The sequence below is a fragment of the Cervus canadensis genome, chromosome 6 (assembly GCF_019320065.1).
Source record: "Cervus canadensis isolate Bull #8, Minnesota chromosome 6, ASM1932006v1, whole genome shotgun sequence".
In the NCBI taxonomy this organism is placed as follows: Eukaryota; Metazoa; Chordata; class Mammalia; order Artiodactyla; family Cervidae; genus Cervus; species Cervus canadensis.
In genome coordinates, this window is record NC_057391.1 from 89,269,192 (window position 1) to 89,289,546 (window position 20,355).

Here is a 20,355-nt window from a genome sequence, read left to right on the forward strand (position 1 = left end):
TAGTTCATTTTACAGATGAGGAAAATTAATATCTGAAAGGTAGCTATCTCAGAGTATGCATGGGTCTGAGCCCCAACAAGATCCAACAGTTTTCCAATATAACAATGGCTGGCCAGGAAATGATACTTACACATATGGATATTAATTAAAAGTTTAAAACAATGATATATGTTATAGGTGATAAGTATAATATATCACAAACCAATGAAAGAAAAAGCTATGGAGGACAAATGATTTCCAGAGGAAAACTGGTCTACAGACTTGGATTATTTAAGCAAATCAGCAAGCTGAATCTCATCTCAATAATTTAAAATATTTACTAAATGCTTATATTATATGTCCAATTAAAAATACTAAACTATGCAAATCAAACAACAAATTGGTACTGAGAAAGTAGGGAATCTTTCTGAACAGCTGAAGTTATTGAAAATCTAGCTTAGTCTACTTTGTTCTATAGAGCATCTCTACTGAAGGTTACAATCCTACACACACACACAGTAGGCATAAAAGGAAAGAGAATTTTATATATATGTGTGTGTGTCTGTGTGTGTGTGTGTCTGTGTGTCTGTGTGTGTCTGTGTATCTGTGTGTGTGTGTCTGTGTGTGTATCAGTGTGTGTCTGTGTGTCTGTGTGTGTCTGTGTGTGTATCAGTGTGTGTCTGTGTGTCTGTGTGTGTCTGTGTGTGTGTGTCTGTGTGTGTCTGTGTGTCTGTGTGTCTGTGTCTGTGTGTGTCTGTGTCTGTGTGTATCTGTGTCTGTGTGTGTCTGTGTCTGTGTGTGTCTGTGTCTGTGTCTGTGTGTATCTGTGTCTGTGTGTGTCTGTGTCTGCGTGTCTATGTGTGTCTGTGTGTGTGTCTGTGTGTGTCTGCGTCTGTGTGTGTCTGTGTATGTGTCTGTGTGTGTCTGTGTGTGTGTCTGTGTGTCTGTGTGTGTCTGTGTGTCTGTGTCTGTGTGTGTGTCTGTGTGTGTGTGTGTCTGTGTGTGTCTGTGTGTCTGTGTGTGTCTGTGTGTCTGTGTGTGTCTGTGTGTGTCTGTGTGTCTGTGTGTGTCTGTGTGTCTGTGTGTGTCTGTGTGTGTCTGTGTGTGTGTCTGTGTGTGTCTGTGTGTCTGTGTGTGTCTGTGTCTGTGTGTGTCTGTGTGTCTGTGTGTGTCTGTGTGTCTGTGTGTGTCTGTGTGTGTCTGTGTGTCTGTGTGTGTCTGTGTGTGTGTGTCTGTGTGTCTGTGTGTGTCTGTGTGTCTGTGTGTGTCTGTGTCTGTGTGTGTCTGTGTGTCTGTGCTGTACTGCACTTAGTCTCTCCGTTGTGAGAGACTAAAGGACTCTATGAGTGAGGGACCCAGGGATTCTCAGTGACCCCAGGGACTATAGCCCCCCAGGCTCCTCTGTCCATGGGGATTCTCCAGGCAAGAATACAGGAGTGGGTTGTCATGCCCTTCTCCAGGGGAACTGCCCAACCCAGGGATCAAACCCAGGTCTCCCGCATTGTAGGCGGATTCTTTACCAGCTGAGCTACCATGGAAGCCATGTTTATGTGTATACATATTTAACTGAAACCTTATGATGAGTTATTTTGGTTGTGGAGGGTTGGCTATCAATGGACAACTGTAATGATAAACAGTAGACAAATCACAAGCTAAGTCGTTCTGTCAAAGAAAGTGTAAAACTGAGATTTTAGTGAGGAGAAATGTAAAGAAGGGAGGGAGGGATTTAGGAACAATTTTGACTAATACAGGGACATCATAATAGAAAGTAAATGGGGTCTAGGTGAAAAAGCTTCATCAGATATTGAATATATAGCATGCGGTAGGCATAACTATCATCACTGAAGAAGCAAAATTGAATAAAACACACAGTCTTACTGATGAGAAGTCCCCTGATTCGATCATAGATCTCCTTTGAACATAATGTCTAGTGAGTGATAAGTCATCTCTTCCACTTGATATTGGGTCTCTCTTACTCAAAATCTCATCTGTGTTGTTTTGTATTAATATGTTGATAACAGTGTGTGTGTGTGTATGTTAGTCAGTCATGTCCTACTTATTGCAATCTCATGGATGTAGCCTGCCAGTCTCTGTCCATGGAATTCCCCAGGCAAGAACAATGGGGTGGGTTGCCATTCCCTTCTCAAACTGAGCCAGCACTCTGTCACTGCATGACCTTGGCCTTGATGAAGCAGACACGGTCCTTGCATCTACATCCTCGTGGATGCTGACGTTGTTGGCATGGCACATAATGTGAGGTGCTCCATCGCAGCTCATACCGAGTGTAGTCCGTGGGGTAGTTGGTGCCCTCCAGCACCAGAAACAGGCCTGTCTCCAGCGGGCATGTGAAAGTGAAAGTGTTAATCGTTCGGTCCTGTGGACTCTGCCACCCCATGGACTGTAGCCCACCAGGCTCCTCTGTCCATCTAATTTTCCAGCAAGAATACACGAGTGGGTTGCCATTCCCTTCTCCAGGGTATCTTCCCGACCCAGGGATCAAACCCAGGTCTCGCATATTGCAGGCGGATGTTTTAATCGTCTGAGTCACCAGGCAGAGACGGACCCTTAATAGGGACGGCTGGCTGGCGCTGTCCGCGGTGCTGATTCTAATGCAGCCGCTCTTTTGGGCGCCCCACCTCCTACAGTGAAGCCTGGCAGGTCAGTGCAGGGACGCTGCTGGCTTCCTCCACATCGACCAAAATGGCCCTGTTGGTTTTGGTGTCTTTTAAACTGCTTTCTGATAATCTCTCTCTCTCTCTCTCTTTCATATTTAAACTCTGAATGCCAGGGCATTATTGAGGTTTCATACTAGTTTTCCTTTTGCTTTTCCTTGTTTAGTAAGATAATTGAATACATTATTCCTCTGTGGTCCTTGCATGTTATCAACCAAGGCATGGCTGGGACTGCACTCGTTCTGGCTCTAGGCCACCCTGGGAAGACTGTCCCTTAGAAGGAATCTCCCTCCCCGGTGTCTGTCATACGGCTGAGAGCTGGGAGCAGAGGGAGAATGCTGGTCACACTTTTGTGTCTGTGATGTCCACAGGAAAGACAAAAAAATCTGATGGAATAGATTTTTTGTTTGAAGGATGAGGAGAGTTAGATAAAATGTTGGTCTCCCCAAATATTTTTTATATTACATACAAATTGCATACTTTCTATTAGTTAAGCTTCCACTATGGAATTATATATTTGAAGACATATTTTATATATAATAATAGATACATATGATATATAACAAAAGATAAAATATGGGTATGAAATTTATTTTAATTTCTTCAAGTACTTTTTTAAGTAAAAGATGATGAAAACTTAGCTACATAAATTTTGAGAGGTAACCAAGTGAAGTCTGTACCTGGTATTTTAGAGGTCTTAAAAAATGTAATTTATACCTTATAGGTATGTTCTAATACAGGTCTAGTTTACTTATAGACAGGGAATTTGAGATGTAAACAAATTCTTATAGAATCACTAAAAGCTTTCTAAAATACAGTCCTTAAGAAGAGGTTAGACTTTTATTCTAAAAAATCACTGCAATTTTAAATGTGATGGCTTAAAATGGCTCTAAATGTCTTTAAATGGCTTAAAATTCATTAATTAAGTAATAGGTCTTCATTAATTTATTCAGTAAAATTTTTCTGACACTTTACTACCAGCCAAACCTAATGATTAGTTAGGATTACAAAATATGTACTAGAGATAATCCTTGATTTCAGCTAGCTAATAGCAATAGCTAATAGCAATTCAAGAAGGCATATAGTTTCCCATAAAATCTTGGTTGAATATAATGAGTAGTGGGGATATAAATGAGTCATTTCAAATGTAGTCCAACAAAGAAGAATTAAAATCAGCAAGTTATTTTTTCCAACTTTATTGAGGCATTATTGACAAATAAAGATTGTATATATTTAATGCTTGTGGTATGATAATTTTATATATGTATATATTGTGAAATAATTACCTTAGTCAAGCTAATTGACACATTCACTAATTCACATGTGCATTCCTTGTGCATGCATGTGTGTGTATGTGTATGTTGAGAACACAAGATATACTCTCAGCACATTTCACACATACAATTACAGTATTATTAATTAAAAACAGATTCCCCAAACTTATTAATCATATAACTTAGCATTTAAACCCTTTAACCAAGTTATCTTGAGTGGCCAACTTAACCTTTGTTATATATTCTATGATATAACAGAACTGACTTATTAAAAAAGACCCTGATGCTGGGAAAGATTGTCTGACTCAATGGACATGAGTTTGAGCAAGCTCTGGAAGTTGGTGATGGACAGGGAAGCCTGGCGTGCTGCAGTCCATGTGGTCACAAAGAGTTGGACATGGCCTAGTGACTGAACTGAACTGATATATTCTATTTTGTATGTAGATTTTAAAATATTTTATACCTATTTTGTATCTGTTCACATCCAGAATGATCTCATAACATTTCCCCCCTAGAACTGTATCAGAAAGTAAGGAAATAAGTTAAAATTTTGCATGCATCAAGCCCGATGTGATAAAGTAAGCCTCCTTCTCTTATAACTCATCAAAAGTCAGAGAAGTGAAAGGTGAAGAGTTGGGATTAAAATTTTGGATAGGTGTATTGTCAGAAGAATTTCTTACTCATTTCTGTAACTGCACACACTCATTTTTCCCCCAAATCCTTTTTATCTGCCATTTAGCAAGAATCCAATTACTGAGCATGAGCTTACTGCCTCATAAATAACATCCTCTTAGCTTTCCAATCACACCATTCCAATTCTGTATTTTGTCAGCAAAAGTCCTGTTTTTAAAAATAATACTTTGGCCATCTGCTTACCCATATGTGCTACACATCACTGAATGTTAGATTCCCTGCAAGTTTTATAGATGGTACCACAAACCTTGAATGTGTTTTCTCTCATAATTAGCATTTTACAACCACATTAAATTGATCACAGGTAAACTGTTTCATTTTGGTGTGTTATTTTGATTGTAATCAGACTGCTTGCTGGAAAGTGATTTTGTAGCCAATATATTCTAGTTATAAAGAGTTTTCTTTCCTCTTTTATAGCAAATACATTATTTTAAAGGTCACAGTTGTCAGACTTATAAACCAAATCCCAGACTTGCAATGTAAGGCATCTATGGGAGGATCCATCAGTGTTTACACTGGGGTGAAGAATGTTATCTTAGCAGGCTCCATCAATTTCAGTGACTGATGATGTCATTTGCAATCTCTACAACTGGTCCCTCTCAAATGAAACACTGCTTGGTAAGGGATTCTGTTTTAACTTTTCATGTTTTCCTAAGTCATGTATACATACTGACCATTCCTTCTTCCTACAAATGATAAGCATAAATAAATGTATAGTTGGATTTGAAGTTGCTATAACTCTTTAGAGCTTTCCTTGTGGCTCAACTGGTAAAGAATCCACCAGGAATGGAGGAGACCTGGGTTCGATCCCCAAGCTGGGAAGATCCTTGGAGAAGGGAAAGGCTACCCACTCCAGTATTCTGGCCTGGAGAATTCCATGGACTGTATAGTCCATGGGATCGCAAAGAGTCGGACATGACTGAGAAGCTTTCACTTTCACACTTTAATTGAGAGACTGTTCTATTTACAGATGAATTAGAAAATTTTTAAATCCCCTGGAAACCTGCCAAACTTAGACTTCAGTGCTTTTTGGAACGGGCTTCCCTGGTGACCCAGATGGTAAAGAATCTGCCTGCAATGTGGGAGACTTGGTTTCCATCCCTGGGTTGGGATGATCCCCTGGAGGAGGGTATGGCAACCCACTCCAGTATTCTTGCCTGGAGAATCCCCATGAACAGAAGAGCCTAGCGGTCTGTAGTCCATGGGATCACAAAGAGTCGGACACAACAGAGAAAGGCAGCACAGCAGCATTTTGGAGCATACTTGTGAGGATCAAGGACTTCCCGGGTGGTGCTAGTGGTAAAGAATCCACCTGCTTTGTGATACCTTATGTTTTCACGGTTACAATGTAAATTCAGTAACTGCACATTAAATAGGTGCAGTACGCAATTTTTGATGCACAATGTTTTTGCTATCATTCAGTTATAATAAGTGAAATCTCTTTGCTTTATGTTTTGAACCATAAGCGTATAAATGCCAACTTCTGATTATCAATTTGCAAGACTAATTTTACCTTGTCTTTTCAAAGTTTGTTTCTTTGTTGCTTCATTTTTGCTTAGGATTTAAGTTCTATTTTCACAAAACTGGGAGCAATGCAGTGTGTGTATTTCCCACTGGACTTCTTACCTGAAGCTACCCTAGACTTAACATCTTGTCCACTTTCCTGTGCAGGCAGGTAAGAAAGTGCAAATTTTCCAGATTTCGTCGAAATCCTTTGTGGCACAATTTTGCTTTGTTCCTAAGGGCCCAGGGTTTGGGTCTTTACTTTAGAGCTGTCCTCTATGAATTCCTTATTATTATTCCCGGTCATTGATACAGTGTAAAAGGGTACCTTCCACCTTTCTTTCAGTTTTTCATGATTTTGATAGCTTTACTAGGAAGATTATTTATGGTTCTTATTAGTCATACTGCCTGAAAACACGGACTAAGTAACCCAGTAAGTCTACTCTTAAGAGTAATATAAGATTATAATTTATTTATTCTTGACATTTTTTCCCAAGTAAATTAATAAAAGGTTCTTATCAGGTACATGTTCTCTCAAACGTGAATTTAAAAGGACAGACTAATGGGAAGGCTTATATAACTTAACTGCGGGGAGCCGGCCTGACTGCTCAGGCCCCTTCTCGGCCCTGAGAGAGATCAAAAGGTCCCTCTCTGTCCCGCCACCCCTGATTTGTTAAAGTGCAAATTGGCCTTTCTCACCTCCCTCAAGGAAATCGCTGCAGCCACCATTTGCCCATTTTCCTGACTCTGATAAGATTATCGGGCTCCTGTGAATGGCTTATGTCTAGGTAGTCTTTACCTGATTGTAAGACGCTGGTGCCATGCCCTGCTGGAGTTAAGATAAAATTCCTAAAACTAGTATCTGCAGTTCTGCACGTACGCAAGTCTTTGATCTAAAATTTGGTGAATCCTGTTAGTATATATATGTATGTTACCCCTCAATAAAGTTGTCGGAATCAGTCACAAGCTGACTCCGTCCCTCTCAACCCCATCTTTCTTAGTCTTTTATTTCTCAGGTGCACTGGTGATTGCGTCCTTGACCTGTTCATCTAGCCGGCAGGCCCGGCACTTAACTTTACCTGTATTAAGTCCTGACAATTCTTAATGGGTCTAACTGTAGCTAAATTGTAAAAAATTAAGGACTCTCAGATCCTGAATGTGCTCTGGTGCTACCTATATGGATCCTGAGGATAACCACAATAATGAGATTTTTCTAAGATTGTACATCTAGCTAATGACAGTGAAAAGACTCTAATTAAGGACTTTTGACTTCCACTCATCAGTGTTTTCACTAACACTTGCTTGAATGTTATTTGCTTGTTACATTGTTATGTTATGTTATGTTAATTATGTTATATTCATAACATAAGCACCCTACTATGCACTTTGCAAATATCTTATTTAATCTTGAAAACAAAACAGTAACTTTGAAACAGAACCTAGATCATTCTTACTTTGTGGGAAGGAAATTGAGTATTGTAGAAGTTAATATTTGTCTTTAATAAACTCATATCATGAGAGAGTAACATGAATAACATCAGTACCCATTGTGAGGTTCTCCAAAAGCACTGTGTGTGTGTGTGTGTCTGTGTGTGTGTGTGTGTGTGTGTGTGAATGGCTATATTTACAGTCTGTCCTATTACATGCCCAAAGGCTCTTAAGAACCACATAATTAAAAAGTCAGTTTGTGGTGATGAGGTTTAGGCTTACAGAAGAGCCTTAAAGAAGTCTGAGCTTATTCTAATTAAGTGAACTACCAGGGTGCTAAATGAAATTCTGTGCTTGGCAAACTTGCTTTCCTTTTGCATGGAGTTATTTTGTGGATGAAATACTCTGAGGATGAATGTTAAAAGCCCTTGTGACACCTAGACCCTCTCCAGAATTATTTTCTGAAAACACTCAGCAGTTTGGCAGCTGCTTTGCAACCTGGGAGTGCATTTTAATTGGCATCACATAACTTTATGACTGAGGGATTTATTTCTCTCTCCACAAATTTCCTCCCTCCTTTTAGACTATTAGTTTAAATGTTTGAGTTAATATCACAGGCATTTCCCACTATAAACTCTTAGAGGCCATGGTGAAATTATATGTCTAGTTTCCCCCCAGAATTCATAAAAAAAGAGTGAAAATCAGACTCTGCCAAAAAATGTTTTGCTAAGTTTTATATGTCATTTTCCCTTTTCTCTTCTCGTTTTGATCTCTGTCTAGTATTATTTGCCCAATACAATACTCAGTAAAGTTAAGTGATTCTTTTGATAACCAGTCTTGTCAATGTTAACATATCAGCAAAATTTTCATAGAAGTAGTATCTTTTAAACTTTACTGGATTTGTCTCAGTAGCACAGACAATCTGATGGTTTCCAATTCTAAGAAGTTTCACTTATTTCCTGGAAAGAGTAGATCACATCATCAGTGACATACCTGCATCCTTTTTTCTTAATTATTTAAATTAATTCATTTATTTTAATTGGGGGCTAATTACTTTACAATACTGTAGTGGTTTTTGCCATGCATGAATCAGCCATGGCTGGACACGTGTCCCCCATCCTGACCCCCCCTCCCCATCTCATCCCTCAGGGTTGTCCCACTGCACTGGCTTTGAGTGCCCTGTTTCAGGCATCGAACTTGGACTGGCAATCTATTTCACATATGGTAATTTACATGTTTCAGTGCTATTCTCTCAAACCTGTATTCTTTTTAAAAGGCTAAGTGTCTCTTCCACTGCTCCATAGATTTATCTTTAATAAAGTACAAATGTGAAGTTGACATGTAATGACTATGAACCTGGGCTTTGATGTCAAATGCATCTGAACTTGGATTTCAATTCTGCCTTTTTGGTTTATGTCTTTAGACAAATTACTTGTTCTCTTTTAGGTTTAGTTCCTTCATCAGCAAGATGAGGATAAGAATATTAACAGTGAATGAGGAAATATAAGTAAAAAGCTTGGAAAGTGCGTTCTTGCATGCTTTCCTCCTCAGTCACTTCAGACGTGTCTGACTCTGTGACACTATAGACTGTAGCCCTCCAGGCTCCTCTGTCCATGGGATTCTCCAGGCAAGAATACTGGAGTGTGTTGCTATGGCCTCCTCCAAGTGATTTTCTCAACTTGAGGGTTGAACCCATGTCTGTTATGTCTCCTGCCTTGGCAGGTGGTTTTGTAGTTGTTGTTACCACTGACACCACCCGGGAAGCTTGCTATACACCTATTATGTAGTAAATTCAGTCAGTTCAGTTCAGTTCAGTTCAGTTCAGTTGCTCAGTCATGTCCAACTCTTTGCGACCCCATGAATCGCAGCACACCAGGCCTCCCTGTCCATCACCAACTCCCAGAGTTTACTCAAACTCATGCCCATCGAGTCAGTGATGCCATCCAGCCATCTCATCCTCTGTTGTCCCCTTCTCCTCCTGCCCCCAATCCCTCCCAGCATCAGGGTCTTTTCCAATGAGTCAACTCTTAGCATCAGGTGGCCAGAATATTGGAGTTTCAGCTTCAGCACCAGTCTCTCCAATGAACACCCAGGACTGATCTCTGGATTAGGATGGACTGGTTGGATCTCCTTGCAGTCCAAGGGACTCTCAAGAGTCTTCTCCAACACCACAGTCCAAAAGCATCAATTCTTCGGCACTAAGCTTTCTTCACAGTCCAACTCTCACATGCATACATGACCACTGGAAAAACTGTAGCCTTGACTAGATGGAACTTTGTTGGCAAAGTAATGTCTCTGCTTTTTAATATGCTACTAAGTTGGTCATAACTTTCCTTCCAAGGAGTAAGCATCTTTTAATTTCATGGCTGCAATCACCATCTGCAGTGATTTTGGAGCCCCCCAAAATAAATTCTGACACTGTTTTCACTGTTTTCCCATCTATTTCCCAAGAAGTGATGGGAACAGATGCCATGATCTTAGTTTTCTGAATGTTGAGCTTTAAGCCAACTTTTTCACTCTCCTCTTTCCCTTTCATCAAGAGGCTCTTTAGTTCCTCTTCACTTTCTGCCATAAGGGTGGTGTCATCTGCATATCTGAGGTTATTGATATTTCTCCCGGCAACCATGATTCCAGCTTGTGCTTCTTCCAGCCCAGCGTTTCTCATGATGTACTCTGCATATAAGTTAAATAAACAGGGTGACAATATACAGCTTTGATGTACTCCTTTTCCTATTTGGAACCAGTCTGTTGTTCCATGTCCAGTTCTAACTGTTGCTTCCTGACCTGCACACAGGTTTCTCAAGAGGCAGGTCACATGGTCTGGTATTCCCATCTCTTTCAGAATTATCCAAAGTTCATTGTGATCCACACAGCCAAAGACTTTGGCCTAGTCAATAAAGCAGAAATAGATGTTTTTCTGGAACTCTCTTGCTTTTTCGATGATCTAGCAGATGTTGGCAGTTTGATCTCTGGTTCCTCTGCCTTTTCTAAAACCAGCTTGAACATCTGGAAGTTCACGGTTCATGTATTGCTGAAGCCTGGCTTGGAGAATTTTGAGCATTACTTTACTAGCGTGTGAGATGAGTGCAATTGTGCGGTAGTTTGAGCATTCTTTGGGATTGCCTTTCTTTTGGATTGGAATGAAAACTGACCTTTTCCAGTCCTGTGGCCACTGCTGAGTTTTTCAAATTTGCTTGTATACTGAGTGCAGCACCTTCACAGCATCATCTTTCAGGATGTGAAATAGCTCAACTGGAATTCCATCACCTCCACTAGCTTTGTTCATAGTGATGCTTCCTAAGGCCCACTTGACTTCTCATTCCAGGCTCTCTGGCTCTAGGTGAGTGATCACACCATCGTGATTATCTGGGTCGTGAAGATCTTTTTTGTACAGTTCTTCTGTGTATTCTTGCTACCTCTTCTTAATATCTTCTGCTTCTGTTAGGTCCATACCATTCCTGTCCTTTTTCGAACCCATCTTTGTATGGAATGTTCCCTTGGTATCTCTAATTTTCTTAAGAGATCTCTAGTCTTTTCCATTCTGTTGTTTTCCTCTATTTCTTTGCATTGATTGCTGAAGAAGTCTTTCTTATCTCTCCTTGCTATTCTTTGGAATTCTGCATTCAAATGCAGTAAATTAACAGTAGTTAATATTGCAACTGATAATGGATTAAAAGAGTGAATAATTTTGGAAGCCATGAGCAGACAACAATTGAGTTTTAGGGAAACTGTCCCATTTTGGAAGATGTAAGGAAATAATTATAAATTTTGGATATCTTGAACCTGACCTTGAGTGATAAAGAAATATTTTAAGAACAACTTTAGTTAATTAGTAGTTTCAGATAAATGACAATATTATTTCAGATCTTTAAAGTGCATGTGTTATTTGTGAATGCAAAATTTAAAACACATTATATTTATCTTGTATTTTTGAACAGTTTTAATGCATTTTTTGTATTATTAGATACCCACATAAATTTGATGACCAAAAAAAAAAAAAGGAAAGATGCTTCTTTTTGTAAACCGGTATATTAGTTAGGTCAGAAGCAAAATAAAATAAACCCACAGGTATTAGAAATGTGCTAAGCCTTCAGAATTTAGTTTAATTATAGAACACCATGGTTCTTATAGTTAGCGATAAAACTTTTTTCCCTCATATTATATTATGTCTAATCCACCTACCTGTTGTATTAATTGGTTAGAATATGGCCATTTCATACAGTAGTTCTAAATATTATACAAGATTTTGGAGAGTCACAGAGGCTGAATTACAGGTAAATTAAACTTAGTCAATACCTTGGGTGTTATATTTGTTTTCCAACAAATTGCTAACAAATAAAAGACAAACTGTTATAAAAGAGAAAATATATTAAATGAAACACACCCTGGTAGTAAAAGTCTCCATATCATTGGTTTTGATATGTTAATATAGTTACTTTAAAATTATGTCTGTGTAATTTATTTATGCATAGGTGTATGTTTGTATTTGCATGCATGTGTATGTATATGTATATATGTATAAATGTGTATATATACTCACACATCAAAATACATACCTATGTAATACATATAGATTGATCTCAACTCTACCTGATGCAAAGGGCCAACTCATTGGAAAAGATCCCGATGCTGGGCAGGACTGAAGGCAAAAGAAGTAGAGGGTAGTCAGGATGAGTGGCCAGAAGCATCACCAACTAAATGGCATGAATTTGAGTGAACTCTGGGAAAGAGTGTAGGACAGAGGAGCCTGGCACGCCGCAGTCTGTAGGGTTGCAGAGAGTTGGACACAACTTAGCAAATAAGCAAATCACATTTTAGGTAAACTAACTGAAAAAGACATTAGCAATTTTATTCTGTAGAGTTCTTTCCTATTTTCTAACAAAATGCTGAATTAAAAGATTAATTAGCATCTTTAGTCTACATTATAATATTATGGCAAAAAAACACTATACAAGCTTTTCCAGTTTTGGTAGATTGTTTACCAGTTCTTATCATCAAAATGAACATCAGAATGTATTGGTTACCTTTTATGTAAGGTAAAATATAAAGAAATGGAGTAGCCATCAAGGTCAACAAAAGAGTCCAAAATGCACTTGGGTGCAATCTCAAAAACGACAAAATGATCTCTGTTCATTTCCAAGGCAAACCGTTTAATATACTGTAATCCAAGTCTATGCCCCAATCACTAATGCCAAAGAAGCTGAAGTTGAAGGGTTCTATGAAGACCTGCAAGATCTTCTAAAACTAATATCCCCAAAAAGATATCCTTTTAATTATAGGGGACTGGAAGGCAAAAGTAGGAAGCCAAGAGATACCTGGAGTTCCAGGCAAATTTGGCCTTGGAGTACAAAACAAAACAGGACAAAGGCTTCCAGAGTTTTTCAAAGAGAACACACTGGTTATAGCAAACATTCTCTTCCAACAACCCAGGGGAAGACTACACATGGACATCAGATGGTCAGTACCTAAATCAGACTGATTATATTTGCAGTCAAAGATGGAGAAGCTCTATACAGTCAGCACAAACAAGACTGGGAGTTGACTGTGGCTCCCAACAATCTTGATTCCAGTTTGTGCATCATCCAGCCCAGCTTTTCCCATGATATAATCTGCATATAAGTTAAATAAGCAGGGTCTATTAGCTTGAAGAGTTATTATTTGGAACGAGTCTGTTTTTCCATGTCAAGTGCTAACTGTTGTTTCTTGACTTGCATGCAGATTTTTAAGGAGGCAGATAAGGTGGTCTGGTATTCCTATCACCTGAAGAATTTTCCACAGTTTTTTTGTGATCTATGCAGTCAAAGGCTTTGGTGTAGTCAATAAAGCAGAAGTAGATGTTTTTCAGGAACTCTCTTGCTTTTTCGATGATCCAACAGATGTTGCCATTTGATCTCTGATTTCTCTACTAACACATATATATGGAATCTCTGACTTTTATAAACCCAGCTTGAACATCTGGAAGTTCATGGATGACATACAATCAGGCCTGACTTGGAGAATTTTGAGCATTACTTTACTAGCGTGTGAGATGAGTGCAACTGTGTGGTAGCTTGAACATTGTTTGGCATAATATATATCTTTGGGATTGGAATGAAAACTGACCTTTTCCAGTCCTGTGGCCACTGCTGAATTTTCCAAATTTGCTGGCATATTGAGTGCAGCACTTTCAAAGCATCATCTTTAGAATTTGAAATAGCTCAGCTGGAATTCCATCACCTCCACTAGCTTAGTCTGTAGTGATGCATCCAAAGCCCACTTGGCTTCTCATTCCAGGATGTCTGGCTCTAGGTGAGTGATCACACCATCGTGATTATCTGAGTTGTGAAGATCTTTTTTTTGTACAGTTGTTCTGTGTATTTTTGTCACCTCGTCTTAATCTCTTCTACTTCTGTTAGGTCCATACCATGTCTGTCCTTTATTGAGCCCATCTTTGCATTAAATGTTCCCTTGGTATCTCTAATTTTTTTGAAGAGATCTCTAGTCTTTCCCACCCTATTATTTTCCTCTATTTCTTTGCATTGATTGCTGAGGAAGGCTTTCTTATCTCTCCTTGCTATTCTTTGGAACTCTGCATTCAAATGGGAATATCTTTCCTTTTCTCCTTTGCCTTTGGCTTCTCTCCTTTTCTCAGCTATTTGTAAGCCCTCCTCAGACAACCATTTTGCCTTTTTGATTTTTTTTTCCCTTAGGGATGATTTTGATCCCTGCCTCCTGTACAATATCACAAATTTCCATCCATAGTTCCTCAGACACTCTATCAAATCTAATCCCTTGGATCTATTTCTCACTTCAACTGTATAATCGTAAGGTATTTGATTTAGGTCATACCTGGATATTCTAATGGTTTTCCCTACTTTCTTCAATTTAAGTCTGAATTTGGCAATAAGGAGTTCATGATCTGAACTGAACTGATGGCTCTTAAAAATAAGATGATTATTTTTAAGTAAGACCTATTATGTTAACAAATAAAACAAATTTTGTGGGAATCAAGCTTATAATATAAGAATCCAATCATGAATTCAAACTCATGTCCATTGAGTCGATGATGCTATCTAACCATTTCATCCTCTGTCATCCGCTTCTCCCGCCTTCAATCTTTCCCAAATGAGTCAGTTCTTCGCATCAGGTGCCAAAGTACTGGAGTTTCAGCTTCAGCATAAGTCCTTCCAATGAGTATTCAGAACTGATTTCCTTTAGGATGGACTGGTTGGATCTCCTTGCAGTCCAAGGGACTCTCAAGAGTCTTCTCCAACACCACAGTTCAAAAGCATCAGTTCTCCACTGCTCAGCTTTCTTTATAGTACAGCTCTCACATTCATACATGACTACTGGAAAAATCATAACCTTAACTAGATGGACCTTTGTTGGCAAAGAAATGTCTCTGCTTTTTAATATGCTGTCTAGGTTGGTCACAACTTTCCTTCTGAAGAGTAAGTGTCTTTTAATTTCATGGCTGTAGTCACCATCTGCAGTGATTTTGGACTTCTCAAAATAAAGTCTGTCACTGTTTCCACTGTTTCCCCATCTATTTCCCCATGAAATGGTGGGAACGGATGCCATGATCTTAGTTTTCTGAATGTTGAGCTTTAAGCCAACTTTTTCACTCTCCTCTTTCACTTTCATTAAGAGTCTCTTTAGTTCTTCTTCACTTTCTGCCATAAGGGTGGTGTCATCTGTATATCTGAGGTTATTGATATTTCTCCCAGCAATCTTGATTCCAGCTCGGGCTTCATCCACCCCAGCTTTTCGCATGATGTACTCTGTATATAAGTTAAATAAGCAGGGTATGTTACCTTGAAGTACTGCTTTTCCTATTTGGAACCAGTCTGTTGTTCTATGTCCAGTTCTAACTGTTGCTTCATGACCTGCATACAGATTTTTCAAGAGGAAGGTCAGATGGTCTGGTATCTCCATCTCTTTCAGAATTTTCCACAGTTTATTGTGATCTACACAGTCAAAGGCTTTGACATAGTCAGTAAAGCAGAAGTAGATATTTTTTTTGGAACTCTCTTGCTTTTTCAATGATCCAGCAGATGCTGGCAATTTGATCTCTGATTCCTCTGCCTTTTCTAAAACCAGCTTGAACATCTGGAAGTTCACAGTTCATGTATTGTTGAAGCCTGGCTTGGGGAATTTTGAGCATTACTTTACTAACCTGTGAGATGAGCATTAACTGTGTGGTAGTTTGAGCATTTGTTGTGGTTCATTCACTAAAGTGTGTCCAACTCTTTGTGAATCAAGCACTGCAACACACCAAGCTTTCTTGTCCTTCACTTTCTCTCGGAGTTTTCTCAAACTCACACCCAGTGAGTAGGTGATGCCATCCAACCATCTCATCCTCTGTCGCTCACTTTTCCTGTGCTGTTCTTAGTTGCTCAGTGTTGTCTGACTATTTGTGACCCCATGGACTGAAGTCCACAAGGCTCCTCGGTCCATGGGATACTCCAGGCAAGAATACTGGAGTGGGTTGTGATGCCCACCTCCAAGGGATCATCCCAACCCAGGGATAGAACCCAGGTCTCCCACATTGCACGTGGATTCTTTACCATCTGAACCACCAGGGAAGCCCAAGAATACTGGAGTGGGTAGTCTATCCCTTCTCCAGTGGATCTTCCCAACTCAGGATTCAAACCAGTGTCTCCTGCATTGCAGGTGGATTCCTTATCAGCTGAGCTACCAGGGAAGCCCTGATTTGTTTCTAGGGAAATCAAGGTGAAAGGATTACTATAAATTCTACTTTATCTACATGGAAATTGAAGCTTGGGAAGTTTAAATAACTTCCTTATGAGTGCATAACCAGCAAGTGGGGATGTCAAAATTTAACCATGACATTAAAAGTCACTTGCTCCTTGGAAGAAACGCTATGACAAAACTAGATGGCGTATTAAAATGCAGAGACATCACTTTGCTAACAAAAGTCTGTAGAGTCAAAGCTATGGTTTTTCTATTAACCATGTATGGATGTGACAGCTGAACTATAAAGAAGGCCAAGGGCCAAAGAATTGATGTTTTTGAATTTTGGTTCTGGAGAAGACTCTTGGGATTCCCTTGGATGGAAATCAACCCTGAATATTCATTGAAAGGACTGATGCTGAAGCTCTAATAATTTGGTCACCTGATATGAAGAGCCAACTCATTGGAAAAGACCCTGATACTGGGAAAGATTAACAGCAGAAGGAGAAGGGGGCAGCAGAGAATGAGATAGATAGCATTACTGACTCAATGGACATGAATTTGAGCAAACTGTAGAGCATAGTGGTTTGCAGCAATATCTCTTGAATAAACTAATTTAAACTTTAATTTCATGCTTTTATATAGAAAGATTTTCTAAACTCTGCCATTACAGAGCTGAAAGATTACTACATATAATAAGTTATATCTAGGATTTTGCCAATCTTTGGCATTTATTATAAATGTGAGTCAAAATTATGTGGTCTTTTTGTTTGGTTGTTTTTGTTGCTATGGTAAGAATTCAAGAATTCTCACTAACCCATAAGACCAATCTCCAATTTTGGTTTGAAACATCTACAGCATTTATTTCCTTATCATTTTGTACATTGTATTAAAATTGGACTATGCTGCTGCTGCTGCTGCTGCTAAGTCACTTCAGTTGTGTCTGACTCTGTGTGACCCCATAGATAGCAACCCACCAGGCAACTCCGTCCCTGGGATTCTCCAGGCAAGAACACTGGAGTGGGTTGCCATTTCCTTCTCCAATGCATGAAAGTGAAAAGGGAAAGGGAAGTCGCTCAGTCGTGTCCTACTCTTCGCAACCCCATGGATTGCAGCCAATCAGGTTCCTCCGTCCATGGGATTTTCCAGGCAAGAGTACTGGAGTGGGGTGCCATTGCCTTCTCCAAATTGGACTATAACCCCTGCCAAATCTCATTTAATTAGAAATTTCTGCTAGTTAGTTTCTGATTTTAAAGAATTGCTATGATTATCTGTTTCTCATTTTCAAAAGACTTTATCTTTGCACAGAGTAAGACAAGAAGGGCTTCCTTGGTGGCTCAGGCAATAAAGAATCTGCCTGCAATACAGGAGACCTGGGTTCCATCCCTGGATCGGGAAGGTCCCCTGGAGAAGTGAAGTAAAGTGAAAGTTGCTCAGTCATGTCTGACTCTGCAATCCCAAGGACTATGTAGTCCATGGAATTCTCTAGGCCAGAATATTAGACTGGAAGAAAGGAATGGCTACCCATTCCAGTATTTTGGCCTGGAGAATTCCATTGTCAGAGGAGCCTGGAGGGCTCAGTCCATGGGGTCACAAAGAATGGGACACGACTGAGCTACTAACACTCTCACTTTTACTTTCAAGATAATAAGGCTTAGGGCAGTATTCTGTTTCTTAGACTGCTTATGTGTCTAATAATTCATAATCTCTATTATTATTGCAATTTAACATTTCCTGAGAATCTATGGGTTATATTTAACTACACTAAATATTCCCTTGACGTGGTTATGTATCATTTGCATTTAACACTGGATAAATGGAAACGCACTCCAGTATTCTGCCTGGGAAATCTCATGGACAGAGGAGCTTGGTCTGCTACAGTCCATGGGGTCACAAAGAGTTGGACATGACTGAGTAACACATGTACTCAACACAAAGGAAAATAATGCATGTAAAATACAGTGAATATTGAGTATGAAAATACTTTCATTTATCACACTAGCACTCATACAAACACTTTTAAAAAGTGAACTTTCCTGGTGATCTAATGGTTAAGACTCTGTGTTTTAACTCCAGGAAATAAAGATCCCACATGCTTTGTGATTCAATCATACCAAAAACAAAACAAATTACTTTACCATCCCTAGTGGCTCAGACAGTAAAGAATCTGCCTGCAATGCAGGGGACCCAAGTTCAATCACTAGGTCAGGAAGATCCACTGGAAAAGGGAATGGCAACCCACTCCAGTATTCTTGCCTAGAGAATTCCATGGACAGACGAGCCTGGCAGGCTATAGTCCATGGGGTCACAGAGAATCAGGCACCACTGAGCAACTTACACTTTCAGAATATATCATCATCACAAATGTATTTTTGGTCTTTGTGTGTAATCCTATGCTTATTTAGTATTGTTGATACAGTCATATATTCTGTATTTTTTGATTTACATCATTTTCCGTGTAAGTTTGATCAAAATAATTATTATGGAAATGTTACAATACCATTATAGCTATTAAGCTCCTATATAGCATACCGTTCATTATTTTTACAATAGCAATATCATCCATCTTATAGATATACAAATAATTTGCCTATTTCTTTTATTGTAAGATATATAGAATATTTAACATTTTATAATTATAAATAGTATCTAATACGTAAGTTCATGTATTTAATACTATTTACCTAGGATAAGTTCTAAAATGTATGATCACTGAATCAAAAGCTCAATAAAATTGTTTTGTTGGTTATTGACAAGCAAAAAACTTACTTTCTAAAATTAGTTTTATCAATTTGCAAATCAAAAGGCATCAATGGTTTTATTGCCTTCATCTATCCATGGGTATTTACCCTCTAGCATTTTTTATGCTAAGTCACTTCAGTTGTCTTGGACTCTTTCCAACCCCATGGACTGTAGCCTGCCAAACTCCTCTGTCCTTGGGATTCTCCAGGCAAGAATACTGGAGTGGGTTGCCATACCTTTTTTATTGCTTATTTATTAACATAAAAAAAACTTTTTTTTGATACTTGGAAATTAATTAAAGCCATTTTTAAGAGCCAAATTTTATTATGTAGCCAAGCTACATAAGATGGTGATGTTTTACCATGGAATTTTAAAACTTCAAATTGAAGGTTGCAAAAATGAATTTTCTCTAGTACCCTAATGAGTTCATGCAACACTAAAGTAAAAATATGCCATCCCATTTCATGATCTTTCATTCACAGAGATATGAAAAATCATCAGCTTAAGTTAAATAAGCAAAATTAATTTGATCCTAGCTGGTGAATGACATGGTGGTGAAAGCTGATGATCAATTTAATGTTGACCTTTGAGCTCCATAAAGTTTTATCCTCAGGTCTCTTGATACCTAATAGTAGATGACCCCAGTTTTCATGGATTTTGCTTGTTAACAAATTGTGTGTGTTTAGGTCTGATTCATGTTGATCCCCTTATTAGTTATACTTCATTCCAGAGAGGCCTTACATCCCCCAGTTGTTTTTTTTTTTTTTTTGGTTGTTTGTTTTTTGTTTTTTTTCTTGAAGTTAGCTCTAAGCAAGGATATCCTGAAACCACTGTGCCCAGCACAGAGGTTTAAAACAAGAGGTGAAAGTTCAACAAGTTCAGGTCAGATTTTAACAAGTTCCAGAACTTCTCACAAGTCTACCAAAGTAAGAGATTGATCCATTAACTCCTTGTGATCCTGTTTCCAATTTAGAATTTATTTCCCTGACATTTACAAGTTTCAGTTGTGAGTAAAGTAATAATAATTTCTTAGTCAAGTGCTCTTTTACTTCAGGTCGCAATATCGACAGAGGTGTTTTAGCCAAAACCATACAGAGTTTCCAGGGCGAGGGGGAACTCTCGAGTGTTGCTTAGATAGGCTAAATGCTAGTAACCACCTGTCTAAGGGTAGAGGAAGAAAGCTGGGTGATTGGAGGCTGGGGGCAAAAGGTGCATTAAAGGTTTTTCTGATATTAGTATACTTTGAGCTAATCAAGTCCAGGTGGCCCCACATTATTGCTCGAGATACAAATGTCATAAAAAAATATGGCCCTAGAACTCACTTCGATGCTGAAGTATAGAGTTGATCCATTCCATGCTTTCCGTTTAAACCCTTAGTCTCCAGAATAAAG